This window comes from Protopterus annectens, chromosome 6.part0 (genome assembly GCF_019279795.1).
Source record: "Protopterus annectens isolate FY-2018-M chromosome 6.part0, PAN1.0, whole genome shotgun sequence".
Taxonomy (NCBI): domain Eukaryota; kingdom Metazoa; phylum Chordata; order Ceratodontiformes; family Protopteridae; genus Protopterus; species Protopterus annectens.
In genome coordinates, this window is record NC_056737.1 from 1,674,841,349 (window position 1) to 1,674,859,042 (window position 17,694).

Sequence of the window (17,694 nt, forward strand, 5' to 3'; positions counted from 1 at the left end):
AGGGGGCATCACCCAGAGATGTTGTAGTCCATGCTTGGCCCTCCGGTCTACCATATGCGTATCTTCTACGTCCTCTAATTCCCAAGTTTATTCAGAAAGCTCGTCGGCTGGGGAGCTCAGTTATCATTATTGCCCCTTTCTGGCCTCATCAAGTTTGGTTCCCCACTCTGTGGTCTCATATAGTGTGTCCTCCCTGGACTCTGGATCTGGTTCTGGATCTGATCATGCAGCCGTCAGGGGTTCCTTACCCGGATTTAGTCAGCCTGAAGCTCATGGCTTGGCTGCTCCAATTTCCGTGATAGCCAGCACTCCCAAGTTTTCTTCCCTTTCAAAAAGATCCTGATTGTGGCTTACAAGACTTCTACCAGGAAGATCTACTCTATCAAATGGAAGCGTTTTTCGATCTGGGCTTCTCAGCATGACCTGATTCCCTTTACGGCACCAGTCTCTGCCATTTTGGAATTTTTAGCATACATTTTTAATAATGGTGCTAGCTTCTCTACTGTTAAGGTCCAGTTGGCAGCAATTTCCATGTGGCTGAAAATTCGACCTCCTTAACTTCTTCTAAATTCTGTAAGGCCTTTCTGAAAGGTACCTTTCTTCCTCGGCCTCTGGTTAAGGACCCCACGTCTCCTTGGGACCTAACCTTCATTTTGCAGGCTTTGGTTTCTTCTCTGTTTGAACCAGCATTGGTTAATTTGCAGTTTTTATCATGGAAGACAGCCTTTTTGGTGGCAATTACCTTGGCCAAAAAGGTTTCCTGAGATTCAAGCTTTATCTTTGGGATGGGAGGGTGGCCTAATGGTAAGGTGTTTGCCTTACAAACACAAGGTGCAGGGTTTGAGTCTCACAAGGGATAATTGGCTAGGCTTAAAATGGCTCGCAAGGGCAGTTAGCTTAGTATGAACCTACGAATCTATCAAGCCCTCTTATCTAGTTTTTCATAAAGACAGTGTCCCTGCGGGACCAATCCATCTTTCTTGCTGAAGGTGGCTTTGGAATGGAATATTAACCAGGTCATTAATTTGCCAGTTTTCTTCCCAAAATTCCAAAACAGAGGGGAGTACAAATTGCACTTACTAGATGTGCACAGGCAGTTGAATTTCTATCTGCATAGAACCAAAAACTTGCATAAATCGGATCAGCTTTTTGTCTCATTTTCTAAGCCTCATTTGGGAAAGCCTGTCTCTAAGGTTATGATTGCTTCTGGATTTCAGAGTGTATTTTGGGTGCATTCCACCAGATCAGTCTCTACTTCTGCGGCCTTTTGGTCCAGGGTTCATTCTGATGATATCTATTCTGCTACTACTTAATCCTCGTCGCTTACCTTTATTTCTCATTATAAATTGGATCTTCTCTCCAGGAGCAGAGCATCTTTTGGTTCAGCAGTGCCCCAGAATATCCTTCCATGAGGACCTCCCAGGTTTTTTAATAGCTAGGGACTCTGTCCCTCAGGTTGACGATCAAATGAATACAATAACTTCAGATAAATAAGTTATGTATTTACCATAACGGTCCATCTGACGTGTTGCTTTTCATTTGTCTTCAACCGTCCCTCCCCTGCCTTTTTTGGGCTGTGTAATGGACTGGACTGAATTGAAGAGACATAGGCCCTTTTGCCTAGCTAGCTCTGAGTATGTGGGCCTTTGGACGGTTGTGCCAGGTTTTATAGGTATGTATACCATATAAGGTTGGTGTTGTTCTGTAACAAACTCGATCTGAGGGGAGTAGGGAGAGTGGGGCATTATCGGTAGGGCAGGAGCTTGGACTTTGGATCCAATCCTGGAGTATATGGCCAAGTTGGATCCGTGCCAGATCTGAGTCCCTCAGGTTGAAGACAAATGAAAAGCAACAACTCAGATGGAACGTTATGGTAAGTACATAACTTTTTTTTCCATTTGACATATGCCTAATATGGATTCTTAATGGTTTTTTTTTTCTGAAAAAGTTGTAATCCTTCTGCTCGTGACTGAAATTGTCCCTAAAGTTGTAAAGAAAAGTGATAGGTACAGGAAGTACAACCAGTTTTAAGTTTAAAGACAGGACAGTGTGAGGCCACCCAACCTTCCTACCAGACCTTGACTCTCATTCTGACCATTCTCTTTATCTGACCACACCGAATTCTTCATCCATTCTGCCTTTATAATAAACTGTCCATCATTACAGTTCCCTTCCCATTGTCTACATAACCGTCCCACTTTTCTTATTAGATATGTGTGATCTTGATCCTCTACTAAATATCATCTAGTAAAATAATTCTCTTGATCACGCATAATCTACATCTGAGACATATTTTGCTTATTATTACAGTTTTATCTCAGTCATTGTCAGCTGTGCAGAGAGGAGTATGACTGGATTGCTAATTATATCTATTTTGTGTGTTTGAGAAATGGATTTCAGGAAATTCACCTCAAGGAAAAAGCTCGAATGGTGAATTTGTTGGTTTATTTCAAGAACAAGTAACTGAAACTATGATTGTTTATCAGATCTTAATCCCTTGTCATACATGGAGCTTTTGACTGCAGCAAATACTCTGTAGGAAAATGCTGTGTCACAAAGACTAGAGCTAACTTTTTCCATGTTGTCTTTTATAAAACCTATTTCACTTATTAAGCAATTTTACAAAAAGACATGGAAAAATGAGCTCTAATATCTGTGGTGTGGCATCTTATAATGTGACTGATGTCATTTTCAGCACTGAATTTTAAAATGTTTGGTTGCCTGTACTTCACTAAATTCAGTCTGTTATTTGTGCGAGACTGCAAGATGAGTTACAGCTTTTAAACCTGGTGAATAGTTTTCCCTGCAGTTCCGTGGTCAACACGAGGTTCATACTTAAGAACCTCTCTGTAGTCAGCTTGATTTCTTCTTTCTGGAACATAATCCAGAAGCCCCATAAGTTACACTGAGTATATGGGTAATCTCTCATTTTTGCCTGCTACTTCCTCATATTTCTGACTCATAAGCCTATAAATGCTACTGTCAGTGCACATGGTATCATTTATTCAGTCTTCTCATGTTGCATTGAGTTCACCTTAATTATTTGGGTTGAGCACCGGCTAACATGCTGTGCTGCTATCTACTTTTACTTTCATATATTTAGCACTTTGGGTTTAATCAAATCTTTTCTGGCAGACACCCAAATAACAGCCATTAACTACTGCCAGTGGTGAATTATAATAGAGCTGTTTCAGGCAGCCGTCTAGAGGTGCATGTCTTCAGGATGACCCATTGGGCTGATTAGCATACAAGACTGAAGCCTAATTATGTAACATGTACAACAGAAAGGCGACACTTTTACATGTTCAGGAATGCAGCACTGTAACTGTTAAATGACATCATCGTTATTGGGGGGGGAAAGAACAAACAGGTGCAATGTGTCATGTGAGCAGTTATACTGCAGATTGTTAAATTTATTTTTGGGGGATTGCTGTTTTAAGATTTATGTATGTATAGGTGTGTGTGTGTGTGTGTGTGTGCGTGTGCGTGTGCGTGCGTGTGCCTGCTGGCAGCTGATGACAGAGTAGCAAGGATGAGAACCACATGAGACTTCATGGGGGGAAGAAAGTGTGATTTTCAGAGTAGTTAGTTGCTGGACTTGTGACAGTAGTTTTGTTGTTTTTTTAGTAACAACAAGAGAATTGACAACCTACAACAAGCTCAAATGTTGATCCAGAAAGGGAATGGAGAACAGGGATATTAGCAACAGCAGGCATTAGACTGTCATGGTACTTATTCTTCAGAAAATGCATGCTGATGCAAAACCTGTTATGTTATTAACTTTTTAAGTGAATTTGAGTAACATTTGAAAATTGTCCTTAATTTTGTCCCTGATTCTTGAGCAAATATTGTGAGGTGTGCTAAGGGTCTTACGCTCTTTATAACAAATACCCATTAGTAAAACATACCCAATTATATAACTTTTTGTGAATAAGATTAACCATGATATGAATGTGAACTTCCATGCTGAAGTTGTAAGTGTTCTTGTGAGAGGTACCATTGCACATGGTGGATATGGAAGGGTTATGATTCCTTCTTTCTCTATTTTCTGTATTGAAAGGGTCTGTCACACATTTATTGTTTAGAATTTTGTTGATAGCTGTCCATTGTAAATACTTATGCATATTAATTCATTCAAAGAAGTTTTTGAAACTATGAATAAAAAGTTATTGACCACTTCCTATTAACTTCCTATTTAAAGTCGCTGCTAAGTGCTCCACATTTTGTTCTTTTGTTCCCCATTAGGAAAGGTAGTGTTCCACATTTTTCAAATGGAAGGTTAAGGGGATGGGGAAATTATCAGGAGGGTGGAATTTGGTGTCCTTCAGGAACATGCTAAAAAAAGTGTGTAAGGGCACTGAAGAGGATGCAGGAGGACATCTCTTTCATATCATCCATGTGCTTATGAATTATTTTTCATGCTGTAGCATAGAATGCATACCGTACCAATTCCTAGACTAAGTCTCACAACACAGAAAAAACAGCATGTGACAGGAGCACTTGTTAGGTGTTACAGAGATGCCCTCCTAGATTCCTGTGAAACAGTAATATAAATAGTCCATGTTGATGCCATTGTCCTACTAAACAGGTATTTGACATCAACTAAACACAATTTAAAGTTACTAACGGAATAGTTTATATGGCATAAGTATGACCATCCTAGATGGCTGCCTAAGGTACCACCCAGCCATGGGCATTTTTCTGACTTCTCTTAGATAAAATGGTGCCCTGACTGTTTGACGTGGCTGCATCACCCTACAGGCAAAATACTGCACGGTCCCGTCCACAATCTAGCCAGTGAATGACAAAATTTCAAGACTCTGTCTAGATCACAGTGGGTGGGGCTGAGCAGAAAGCCCGTAGACAGCATTGAGAGTTTCTAGTCAGAAGTACAGAGAGGGTCTGCGGAGTAAAGGGTCTGAAAAAGAGTGCCAGTGGTTTATAACATGAAAGTTTTTTTTTTTTTATCCCTAGTGGTCAACCAGATATTTACATCCCTTAACTGTCCCTGAATTTGTGTCATATTTTACTCTGCTTCTTGTAAAATGTTGGGTTTTCTAGTAAATCAATGAGGATTACAGTCAGTCAGTAATGCTAGACATTAGGGTTTCATATTCCTTATCATCCAGAAAATTTATGTTGATGCAAAACCTGTTCTGTTATATTGAAATGAATTAGAGTAATATTTATATCTGATTTTGGGTCTTTGTCCCTTCATTGTTTTTGACTTAGTCCTTACTGTTTGAGTAAATACACTTTTCCTGATTTTGCCTCACATTTTTGAAAGGTGTCTGAGTAAAACATCTGTTTTCTTTAGTAAATCTTTGAGAGCTACTGTCACTAAATAATGACAGACGTTTGAGTTTTAGACTTTGTCTCCCAAAAATTGTATACTAATGCAAAACTTGGTATTGTACCAACTTTTTAAGTATGCAAGAGTAATATTGAAAATCTGTCCTTGACTTTGTACCTTTGTACATGATTCTTGTACTCAGTGGTTGTCACTTATTGAACACATTACTAGGTAACCCTTCATTTATTTAAATTAGGAGTTGTATACTGAGTAAACTAATGTAATTCATGTGGCTGTCTATAGGGGATAATGACTAACTATTGCTGTTTGCTCAGTGTTCTGGTTCAGCAGGATTTGTGGAATTTGTTTGAAGCAACTTGAAATGCCTTAATGTGCGTCTGTTTTAATGATCATAGTTTTAATGATCATAGTTGAAATGCATCATATGACCATCATTTTTTATCACATTCAGATGTTGTAGTGTGCTCAGAAGTGGCTGTAACTGGTGGGTGGTAGCTGTCTGTGGGAAAAAGTAACTGACCATCTTGTTGTTTGTTCAGATTAAGCAGTCAGTAATCTGACTTTGCAAGACTAGTATGCATGCATGTGTGTGAAATAAAGAGGATTACTTTACTTTGACTAGTGTGTGATTGCATAAAGCAAAAGTTAAATTAATGTGACTGTTATTTTTTTAACAACAGTTGCACATTTGAGATGTAGGCAGTCAGCAAAGTGACTGTAATTAATGGGTACAGAGGCTGCCTGTAGTTAAAAATGATTTACCCTGTGGTTGTTTACCATTACAGTCACTTACTTGGCATGGCAGAAGGAATGTCACACAATGTTTTGTATTTGCTGAAATCAATGCATAACTAGTACTGCTATGTCTTGTGATTCTGGTATGCGTGTGTGTGTGTGTGGGGGGGGGGGGTTGCAGAGCACTTAAAGATAATGTATGGGCAATTTGTTGCTCTTATTTCACTTTCTATCATCAGCATCAGCATTGCAAATGATAAATGGATATTTTTGGTGGATTGGCAGAAACTGAATTTGATCGAAAGCAGCTGCTGATTGTCAGAGTAGAATAGTGAATAGCATTGCCATCTTCCAGTGCTCAGCTCTGGTTAACAGCTTGGCTTTAGCTTCTTTTGTGTTATGTCTGCATGCCCTCCCTCTCATTGGTATTCATCTGATTTGCATGTAAGCAGGCATGCTGAGTGCATGTGTAATTGCCCGTGCGTGAGTGTGTGTGTGTGTGTGTGTGTGTGTGTGTGTGTGTGTGTGTGTGTGTGTGTGTGTGTGTGCGCACACACGCACGCATCTTGTGATAGACCTGGCTTGCTAGGTCAGTGTCAGTATGTTTGTGCAAAAATCAATGTCAGGAATGATGTCATTATGGGTGCATGTTAAAAAAAAAAAAAAAAAATCACTAATTTTTATTTGTGGACACACACAGTTTTGCACGGCACATACAATAAGATTTCTGGGTAGCAGTAAAACAAATAAAAAGTAAATAAATAAATAACTTGCCATTATCTTTTAAAGATAAGCCATAAAATGCATCAAAGAACATCCATACCGTTAGATCTTTGAGCCTGGCAGTTGGCACTTCTCTGGCTGTATATGTGAGTTTTGACACAGGCTTAGTATTGGCCTCTGCCGTGAATCCCCACCTATTCTAAATCAGACTCGGCATCAAGGTAGGCATAGATGGTTGTTGTATCATGTATGGAGGGCTGGAAATGGTGTGACTGTTGTTTTTTATTTTTTGTAAAACTTTCCTCATACTCAGAACTCAGATGCACACATAAGCTTATTGTAACTTGTGTGGCAGACATGGACATTGAAATTTGAGAGGAAAAACTACTGACCACAAAGTTATGCACAGAAGGTCACTGTAGCTTGAGGCAGGGCTGGGAACAGTGTGATGTCCTTCCATATCACTGTTGCAGTATTCCTTACTAAAGGGATCCCCTGCCAAGGGTAGCACAACATCCGGCTAGTATACCAAAGGCTTATGATTTTTAAAAGAACAATGTACATCATACGTAAGCTCTCCACTCATGGCGTAAGGCATAAAGGTGACATACAGACATACCTACCTCAGAACTAAAATGTCCCAGGAGGAATAACAGTCCAGGGAGAAAAGGAGGAGCATGTGCATCCAGAAAGAGAAAAGAAAAACAAGTAGAGAAAAGGGGAGGAGCGATGCAAACAGATATACAAGCTGGAGTCTTCATAGTCTAAAACTTTAAACCCTCTTTAGTAAAGGCCTATGGGATATATGCAAATTACACCTTAAGGCCATAGCAGTGTTTCGTCTACTTTTATTTTGACCAGTAAAGCCAAACCCCACTAGCTGTAGATATGCATGTTTTGGCCTACATTTTAGCCTAATCAATACAAAACAAGTGGCTTGGCTATATTTTGGAAACACAGAGCTCAAATCAAGCCCAAAGTCCATATACATTAGAGTACCTGCCAGATATCCCAAATAACTTCCAAACCAAAGTTTAAAAAGGTCACACAGATAAAAACACTCAGTAAAAACTCCAGGAAAGACTCAAGAAAGCTGGAGTCTTCACTGTGTAAAACCTTAAACATTTGTAATGATGGCCCATGAGATTTCTGCAAATGACCACTTAAGGACATACCAGTGTTTCGGCTACCTGGCTTCTGATTGCCTATGACTTTTTTTTACAGGTACATTCAGGCCAATAAAGACAAACCCCACTAGATGTAGACATGCCTGTTTTCTCCTTTATGTCCATAATCATGATTTAAAAAATGATGTCATTTTCTTCTACCATGCCTTGTTTGATTGGTAGTAAGACCTCTGCTATTTGGTTGCCTCGCTCCCCCCACACCCCCTGCTATTTAAATATACCAACTCCGAAATTGCACTACAGTGCAGAAAATGGAAATTTTCCCATTACTCACTATAGGAGCTGTCTGTTCAGAACGTTCAAATTTCCAAAAGTCGATCATATGGTCTCAGCCATATGAAAGTCGACCTTTTGGAAGTTCGATCATCTGTAGGGGACCCATATATATATATATATATATATATATATATATATATATATATGTGTGTGTGTGTGTGTGTGTGTGTGTGTTCTTGAAAAACATGACTTATAAATGCTTAAGAAAACATGGGAATGTTCACAGGGTCCTTGATTAGAGCTTGAGAGAAGCAAAGTTAGAAAATGGACAGTTTCTTCAGGTTTTTTTTAGAGCTTTTGACACTGTGGAACATGACCTGTTAATTCTAAGGCTTGACATTCGTATCAAGCAGTAAGCATTGGTTTGTTACACACTTATCTTTGGAATGTAATAAAATATGCACAGTAAAGTGCTAAGATACAAAATGTTCAGGCATTAATGAGTGGTAAAGCATTAAAGACTGGTAAAGGAATCCCCCAGGAATCTGGTGTGACTCTTCTGTTATATGGCACCTTCATTAGTTTAATATAGAGGTACTGAAGTACATTATACTTTGTATGCTATACAAATGATTCTGCCCTTCTCTACATGGTGGATTACCAGCCCATTAAGAGTGTAACAAGTTTGTGATGAATCTACTCAAGCCTACTCCTTAATACTTAAAAGTCTAAGCCTCTTTTGTCCTGTAATTAAAAATATAAGGCTGTGCATTGATCAGCTTTAATGATTAGTTTTCATAATGATGACCCTTGGTGCTAAAAGTACTACTAAACACCTTTATTGTTATAAATAATTTTTTGACATTCAGTTAAAGTTTTTCTGCTTCAGTAAAACAGTTGAACAGAGTGCTTAGAAGTCTGTGTAGAATGCAAAACGTCCTCTTTAGTGAAACTTTTCTTTGTATCATTCATTTTACCTTACTTCCACACCTCCTGATTGGCTCTGTCCTGTATTCTAGTCTCTCCTCAGCTAAGTTATCTGGACTAGAGACAGCATGACAGCTTTCTCAAAGGTTTCCAAGCGTGTTTTTCATACTAGATAATAGGTTTGCTGCTGTAGTGGTCTGAAATCACAATTGTGTTTCCTTATATAACAGCATATGACATCAGATTCCTAATTTTTCTTCACCTCTGGAAATCTTAGTAACATTTTAAGTCTCCCCATATTTAAGCGCTTACACTGACAACTTGCACAAAGAAATTTGTATTTTGGTTTTGAGTACCATTATTCAATTGCAGTTGACAGAAAAGCAGTACTTCAGTCAGAACCAAATCGATGAACTTGTGTTTTGAAATGGCATGTTCTTCTAAGGAGGCAAGACCCCCAGAGACCCCTTGCAGCAGATTCTTGGCCTCCTGCAACACTGGAGTTAGTATAAATAACTCCATGATCAATGTGCATTATTAGAACAAGGGCATCCTAATTGCCACGGCCTTTTTCAGTGAGTGTGCATTTCATTTAAATTATGTTATTGGAGCTAGTGTACTGATATGTTCCTCCCCTGTGTTGTGCAATATATTGTCCAACAGCTATGTGACTGCTTCTTGGCAAAAAAAAAAAAAAAAAAACCTTAGTTTTTAGAGCTGAAACTAGAAACTGAAGTTCTTTAGTTAAAAGCTTCTATTTATAATAGGGAAGGTGGTTTTATTACACCCTTAACATTGATGTCATAGGGCTCATTTTTCCAGTGTTTTTTACTTCATGGTTGAGTATTGATTTCAGTAATTATCCCTACTGTTTTAGTGCAATTTCAGTGATTTACAGTCTAGGAGTTGCAGTAGATTTTTATTTATTTATATTATTATTTATTTATTTATTTCAGTTTGATGACCAGGAAAGTTGACTGGGCCTAAAAATAGCCCATTTTCGGTGGATGCCCGGGGAGAAAAGCTTCTCTAACAATGACAAACATATTAGCATATCACATACAAAGCAAAGAAGTCATACAGCTTTATGCAGTATTCTGCAGTAAAAAAAATTCTACATTCTACAATAATAAAATGTAGCAACTGTACAGTCTAAGAGTCATTAACAGTGAATTACATTTGAGGACGAGAAATTGTTGGAAATAAGCTACTAACAAAATGTGAAAGTTAAGGGGAAGTAGGAGGGCAAATGATGTGCATGCAGAGATGATGCACAGAGTTAGAAGGTGGGTTTTGGTATAGGAGGGTCCTATGTGGGGAAGGAGCAAGGCATTCCAACTTTTAAGATAGGTAGGAATGGAAGAGGGATTTAAAGTCGGAGTGGTTAGAGTATTTCTAAGGGAGGGCGGAAGAGAGTTCCATAGTTTAGCTAAGGAGCAGGATAGCAGAGTGTGTCCAGGTGGCCGTAAAGGTTTTTTTTTTTATTTTGAAGAGGTTCTGATTTTCTGACCTAAGTGAGTGATTAGGAGTATAGGGGGTTAAGGAGATGGAGAGAGAGGGACAGGAGGATGGGTTAAATATGACTTTATGGGAAGTGGTGAGTTTAAGGAGGTTCAGATAGTTGGGAAGCTCGATCCATTGCAGTAAGTGGAGGGGAGATGCAGTGATGGGATGAGTGTTGGTGGCGAATTTGCAGATTTTATTGCAGCAGGTTTCTGGGCAGCCACGGTGGTGCAGCGGTTAGCGTTGTTGCCTCACAGCAAGAGGTTCTCCATTCGATCCTCGGCTGGGGTGCCTTCTGTGCGGAGTCGGCATGTCCTCCCTGTTGTTGCGTGGGTTTCCTCCAGGTGCTCCGATTTCCTCCCACACCCCAAAGACATGCTTTAGATGGATTGGACACTCTAGATTGGCCCTAGGCGTGAGTGTGTGTGTGTGTCTTCTGTGGAAGGTTGGGTGTCGGGCTGGCAACTCAACACCGTAAAACTCTACTGCCAATCATGAGTGGACAAGTGATCCACTGTGGCGACCCCTAACTGGGAAAAAGCCGAAAGAAGAAGAAGAAGATTGCAGCAGGTTTATAATTTAATTTAAAGAAAGAGCTGAAGATTCAAGAACAGAGGAGCATCATACATTAGGGAGGGGAGAAGGTTTGTGGAGGCAAGGGTCTTTCTGGTGGAATAAGAAAGAAATTAATTCATTTATTTTTTGTCTTTGTTAACCAGGAAAGTCCGACTGGGCAGAAACCATTTTCAGGAGAGGCACAGAAAAAAAGGCTCTGTCACAGTACATCTTTATTAGCAAGCACATTTTCAGAGACTTCACAGAACAAAACAACAGCTGTAGTTCTCAGAAAAAACAAACATAATTAAAGGGGAAGCAGTAGAAATAAAAAAGGTAGAGGTATGAATAAAAACATGCTAACAGATCAGAAAGACCATTGTTAACAATGGAAGTCATTTAAACAAAATTAGTACTTGGCTAAGTTAAGGAATAAAGGAATGCTTAGGTGACACCCATGGCTAGATTAACAATGTAGCTAATGAAGTTGCAGTCCCATGCCCACATTTTTCAGGTAGACCCTGTTGCTTCTACACTCAAATCCTGTGTTATTGTTGCATTAAGTAAAAAGGCCCCTCACAGTTTTCAACTCTAGACCTGTAATCCAGTGTGACACCCCTGCACTGGCCAGGAATCAAGGAACCTCAGTCCTCACCACTAGCACCACTGAGGGATGTATACATTGGGAAGATGACAAGTCGATCGTATGGTCTCGGCCATATGAAAGTCGACCTTTTGGAAGTTTGATCATCTATAGGGGACTCATATATATATATATATATATATATATATATATATATATATATATATACATGCATATATATATATATATATGTGTGTGTGTGTGTGTGTGTGTTCTTGAAAAACATGACTCGTAAATGCTAAAAAAAACATGGGAATGTTCACATGATCCTTGATTAGAGCTTGAGAGAAGCAAAGTTAGAAAATGGACAGTTTCTTTAGTTTTTTTAGAGCTTTTGACATTGTGGAACATGACCTGTTAATTCTAAGGTTTGACATTCGTATCAAGCAGTAAGCGTTGGTGTGTTACACACTTATCTTTGGAATGTAATAAAATATGCACAGTAAAGTGCTAAGATACAAAATGTTCAGGCATTAAGGAGTGGTAAAGCATTAAAGACTGGTAAAGGAATCCCCCAGGAATCTGGTGTGACTCTTCTGTTATATGGCACCTTCATTAGTTTAACATAGAGGTACTGAAGTACATTATACTTTGCATGTTATACAAATGATTCTGCCCTTCTCTACATGGTGGATTACCAAACCATTAACAGTGTAACAAGTTTGTGATGAATCTACTCAGGCCTACTCCTTAATACTTAAAAGTCTAAGCCTCTTTTGTCCTGTAATTAAAAATGTAAGGCTGTGCATTGATCAGCTATAATGATTAGTTTTCATAATGATGACTCTTGGTGCTAAACGTACTACTAAATACCTTTATTGTTATAAATAATTTTTTGACATTCAGCTAAAGTTTTTCTGCTTCAGTAAAACAGTTGAACAGAGTGCTTAGAAGTCTGTGTAGAATGCAAAACTTCCTTTTTAGTGAAACTTTTCTTTGTATCATTCATTTTACCTTACTTCCACACCTCCTGATTGGCTCTGTCCTGTATTCTAGTCTCTCCTCAGCTAAGTTATCTGGACTAGAGACAGCATGACAGCTTTCTCAAAGGTTTCCAAGCGTGTTTTTCATACTAGATAATAGGTTTGCTGCTGTAGTGGTCTGAAATCACAATTGTGTTTCCTTATATAACAGCAGATGACATCAGATTCCTAATTTGTCTTCACCTCTGGAAATCTTAGTAACATTTTAAGTCTCCCCATATTTAAGTGCTTACACTGACAACTTGCACAAAGAAATTTGTATTTTGGTTTTGAGTACCATTATTCAATTACAGTTCACAGAAAAGCAGTACTTCAGTCAGAACCAATGCGATCAACTTGTGTTTTGAAATTACATGTTCTTCTAGGGAGGCAAGACCCCCAGAGACCCCTTGCAGCAGAATCTTGGCCTCCTGCAGCACTGGAGTTAGTATAAATAACTCCATGATCAATGTGCATTATTAGAACAAGGGCATTCTAATTGCCACAGCCTTTTTCAGTGAGTGTGCATTTCATTTAAATTATGTTATTGGAGCTAGTGTACTTGTATGTTCCTCCCCTGTGTTGTGCAATATATTGTCCAACAGCTGTGTGACTGCTTCTTGGCAAAAAAAAAAAACTTACTTTTTAGAGCTGAAACTAGAAACTGTAGTTCTTTAGTTAAAAGCATGTATTTATAATAGGTAAGATGGTTTTATTACACCCTTAACATTGTCGTCATATGGCTCATTTTTCCAGTGTTTTTTGCTTCATTGTTGAGTATTGATTTCAGTAATTATCCCTACTGTTTTAGTGCAATTTCAGTGATTTACAGTCTAGAAGTTGCAGTAGATTTTTATTTCTTTATATTATTATTTATTTATTTATTTCAGTTTGATGACCATGGAAGTCCACTGGGCCTAAAAATAGCCAATTTTCGGTGGTAGCCCGAGGAGAAAAGCTTCTCTAACAATGACAAACATATTAGCATATCACATACAAAGCAAAGAAGTCATACAGCTTTATGCAGTATTCTACAGTAAAACAAAATTTACATTCTACAATAAAATGTAGCAACTGTTCAGTCTAAGAGTCATTAACAGTGAATTACATTTGAGGACGAGAAAGTGTTGGAAATAAGCTATTAACAAAATTTGGAGGCTAAGGAGGAGTAGGAGGGCAAATGATGTGCGTGCAGAGATGATGCACAGAGTTAGAAGGTGGGTTTTGGTATAGGAGGGTCCTATGTGGGGAAGGAGCAAGGCATTCCAACTTTTAAGATAGGTAGGAATGGAAGAGGGATTTAAAGTCGGAGTGGTTAGAGTATTTCTAAGGGAGGGCGGAAGAGAGTTCCATAGTTTAGCTAAGGAGCAGGATAGCAGAGTGTGTCCAGGTGGCCGTAAAGGTTTTTTTTTTTATTTTGAAGAGGTTCTGATTTTCTGACCTAAGTGAGTGATTAGGAGTATAGGGGGTTAAGGAGATGGAGAGAGAGGGACAGGAGGATGGGTTAAATATGACTTTATGGGAAGTGGTGAGTTTAAGGAGGTTCAGATAGTTGGGAAGCTCGATCCATTGCAGTAAGTGGAGGGGAGATGCAGTGATGGGATGAGTGTTGGTGGTGAATTTACAGATTTTATTGCAGCAGGTTTCTGGGCAGCCATGGTGGTGCAGCGGTTAGCGTTGTCACCCCACAGCAAGAGGTTCTCCGGTTCGATCCTCGGCTGGGGTACCTTCTGTGCGGAGTCTGTATGTCCTACCTGTGGTTCCGTGGGTTTCCTACGGGTGCTCCGGTTTCCTCCCACATCCCAAAGGCATGCTGTAGGTGGATTGGACACTCTGAATTGGCCCTAGGTGTGAGTGTGTCTTCTGTGGAAGGTTGGGCGCCGTGCTGGCAACTTGACACCGTAAAACTCCACTGCCAATCATGAGTGGACAAGGGATCCACTGTGGCGACCCCTAACTGGGAAAAAGCCAAAAGAAGAAGAAGAAGATTGCAGCAGGTTTATAATTTAATTTAAAGAACGAGCTGAAGATTCAAGAACAGAGGAGCATCATACATTAGGGAGGGGAGAAGGTATGTGGAGGCAAGGGTCTTTCCGGTGGAATAAGAAAGAAATTAATTCATTTATTTTTTTCTCTTTGTTAACCAGGAAAGTCCGACTGGGCAGAGCCCATTTTCAGCAAAGGCCCAGGAAAAAGGCTCTGTCACAGTACATCTTTATTAGCAAGTGCATTTTCAGACACTTCACAGAACAAAACAACAGCTGTAGTTCTCAGAAAAAAACAAACATAATTACAGGGGAAGCAGTAGAAATAAAAAAGGTAGAGGCATGAATAAAAACATGCTAATAGATCAGAAAGACCATTGTTAACAATGGAAGTCATTTAAACAAAATAAGTACTTGGAGAGGTTTAGGAGTACAGCAATGCTTAGGTGACACCCAGGGCTAGATTAACAATGTAGCTAATGAAGATGCAGTGCCAGGCCCACATTTTTCAGGTAGACCCTGCTGCTTCTACTCACAGTTTAGTCTCAAATCCTGTGTTATTGTCGCATTAAGTAAAAAGGCCCCTCACAGTTTTCACCTCTAGACCTGTAGTAATCCAGTGTGACACCCCTGCACTGGCCCAGGAATCAAGGAGCCTCAATCCTCACCACTAGCACCACTGAGGGACGTATACATTGTGAGGATGACAAGTACATACGCAGTAAAGTACAATTTCCCTTAAGAGCACACAGAGATCAAAGTCAGTCTGGGACTGGTTTCTCTCTCTTTATCCAGATCCCCAGTAAGACTCCCCACTGGCACAGCTATAGGGTAGAGATCTCAGCTGTGTGGCCAAGCCCAAGCCTCTAGCATCCTCTCTGTCCAACCAATGCTTCATGTCCCCTCCCAAGTAGCTCACACACACACACACACACACACACACACACACACACACACACACACACACACACACACACACACACATTGAGATTTGATTTATACACAAACACCTGGGAAAGGCTGACACAGGTTTACTAGCTATGCCCCCTTCTGCCCAGTCTATAAGGTAGTACCAGCTGCCACCAGTCACTACTTATCAATTACTTTTATGGCCTTTACCAAAGGGTGCCCAGTTTTACTGTGTAATGTTACTATTCTCCAAATGGTGAGTGTGACAAGATTTTCAAGGCTATTTAGGAGTGGCCTGTACAGTGTCACCAAATACATATACAAGTACGCTAAGAGCTTAAATATCTCTAAACAAACCAGCCACAATAGAAAGGTTTACATATATTTAATAATAAATAATAAAAGAACAAGACAATGCTCAAACAACACAGTAACTACAGAGTTCAGAATCACAGAAAATATTTTAAAATAACATTGCAGGACAGTCTCAAATGAATACAGAAAACATGTAAACTAATCTTTAATATATTCATATCTATCTCTAAAAGAAATGCTATGCCTAAAGCTTACTTACAGAGCAACACACAGGCTGAAGTGCTGAATGGATGTTTCTAGGTCCAAGACAAGATAAAAAATGACTAGTCTTTCTTTGAGAGAGTTCTTAAATTAATAATCAACATTACTGCTGGGTTAGCTCAGATGACATCACTCTTTGTCACCTGACTTCAGTTCCTAGGCTAACAGACACCAACAGAATTTTATCATCTCTGTATGAGAAGTACACATCTATCAGATGTGCAGCTGTTAGGAAGCAATAAAGCACTTTACATTTTAAACCTAGTAATTAAAATTACTTTCAAGACAATAAAAAAACTTCTAGCTCTAGACATTGTGTCTGCTTGCTGCATTGAAACACATTCATACAACACTTAGATTCCAACTTACCATCTTGAAGTTTTGCAAGTTAACTCTGTATGTTCCAGCTCCTGCTATTGAAATATACATTTGCACAGGTATAGTTTATATACATTTCTGTTCTTTTCCAGTAGGGCACACTGTAGTTACATTCTTGAAGCTCAGTACATAACATACAGTTCTCTTACATTTGTAAGACAAGCATATGAATCATATTACTATTCACAAATGACAAATGATTATTTACAAAATTCCAGATAGCTGGGCTGGCAGTGTCACATTTCTATATAAATCATATTAATATTTTGAAGTGACATATAATTATTTACAGAATTCTAGATAGCTGGACTGACAGTATTTCCCTGGTGTCACATTTCTCCCCTCCCCGAAAACTCAAGCTAGTTTTTTAAGGGACCCTTGAGAAACATAGCTGGAGAGGGTTGAGTCTATTTGGGAATACCTTACCCTATGCCCTGTCTTGAGATTCCAGCTGCCTTGGCATTGCTGACCCCAGTACCATTCTGCACTATCCCATCATGTGCCTGCAACCCTAGGCTCCACCATAGTAATTTAGGATTTTCCTGGCTGGCTCCCTGTAGCCATCAATCCCTCTCAGACTCCTCTTGCCACCCACTGCAAATACTCAGCACAAGGGCCTCCCTATCATAGTAAGGTTTCATCATGTTAACATGGTACAGTTTGTGCCCCTGACTAGCAGTTCTACCATGTAGTTAACATCACTGACCTGCCTTGCTACCTTGTAGGGTCCTTCCCAGGCTGCCTGCAGCTTGTTGTGTCTGACAGGAATGAGAACCATTACATGATGCCCTACAGCATACTTTCTAGCTCGAGCATTCCTGTCATACCAGACCTTTTTCTGCTGTTAGGCTTCTGCCAGGTTCTCCTCGGCCAAGTCCATGAGTTTCTTGAGCCTTGTCCTGAGGTTTAGGACATATGCCACAACAGACTCCTTGTAGGATTCACACTCACCCTCCCACTCATCTCTAATCAAATGTAGAGGTCCCCTCACCCTATGCCCATTCAGCAACTCAAAGGGTGAAAAACTTGTGGATTCCTTGGGAACCTCTCTGTAAGCAAACAACAGATGGGGCAAAAATTT

The 17,694-nt window shown here is 39.6% G+C and overlaps 1 protein-coding gene across 1 annotated transcript in view; it reads left to right on the forward strand.

Annotated features, from left to right (window-relative positions):
* THADA (THADA armadillo repeat containing) overlaps positions 1-17,694 on the forward strand; it is a 3,943,996-nt gene that overhangs the window by 3,044,762 nt on the left and 881,540 nt on the right. The window lies entirely within an intron of this gene.